We start from the raw sequence: 1,152 nt of genomic DNA on the forward strand, positions 1-1,152 counted from the left end.
AAGGGCTTGATAGAGGGAATTTACACCTTTTTGTCCTTTCCTTCTCTTCTGACAGGTGAGGCCACATCGTTTGCCCCTCTAAAGATGCTGCAATAAAAGGCCATCTTGGAAGCAGAGAGCAGCCCTCACCAGACAACTGAACCTGCTGGTACCTTGTTCGTGGACTTCCAGCCTTCAGAGGTGTGAGAAATAAATTTCAATTATTCATAAGTTACCCAGTCTTAGGTAATCTGTTAGAGTCATACAAAGACACGGACTTGACTAATACAACATATTGATGGGAAAAAATGACGATACGATGACTTTCAGAAGAAAAGCGACTGACTTAACAGCAAAGAGTAATAAGCAAATGAGCTGGTAAATACTGGCTGTTAAGATATGCAAAATAACTAAACTAATAGGAATTTTCAAAAAGACAAAACTAAAATAATGAATAAAAACTAAGATAAAAGATGTCTTCTGTGAGAGGAAGACAGAAAAACCATCAACTTTAGATTTTGTTAAATAAGTAGGAAAAAAATTACAAGTAATCAATAAATGAATTGAAAACCCAATCAAATGAATTTATAGCAAAGGAAGGAAAGAAGCAAAGTTATAATACAGTAAGTGAAAATATGATTTTAAAAAATACCAAAATGTATCTTTAATCACAATAGGTGTAAATTTGCTATACTAGCTAATTAAAAGATAGAAAACCTCAAATTTTATTAAAAACAAAATGAAACACAATTATACATTAAAATATAATGACCAAATGTTGAATATAAATGAATGATAAAATATTCCAAGAAGACAATAAGACCAAAAGTTGGACACAGGTATACTAATATTATATAAAATAGGCTTTAAGGCAGAACACATTCTTTTTTTTTAAATTGTACTTTAGGTTCTGGGGTACATGTGCAGATCATGCAGGATTGCTGCACAGGTGCATACATGGCAAGGTGCTTTGCTGCCTCCATCCCCCCGTCCCCTATATCTGGCATTTCTCCCCATAGAACACATTCTTAAATGAAATGCAGAGGCTTATTGTATAATGAAAAGGAAGAATTCACCAGGAAGAGAGACTACTTGCCTATAGGCACAACCAACAAAACCCCAAAATAGATCAATAAAATACATTTTCTTTTTTTTTTTGAGACGGAGTTTTGC

Source organism: Sapajus apella, unplaced genomic scaffold, assembly GCF_009761245.1.
Source record: "Sapajus apella isolate SASKATOON/1434 unplaced genomic scaffold, GSC_monkey_1.0 scaffold11087, whole genome shotgun sequence".
NCBI classification, from domain to species: domain Eukaryota; kingdom Metazoa; phylum Chordata; class Mammalia; order Primates; family Cebidae; genus Sapajus; species Sapajus apella.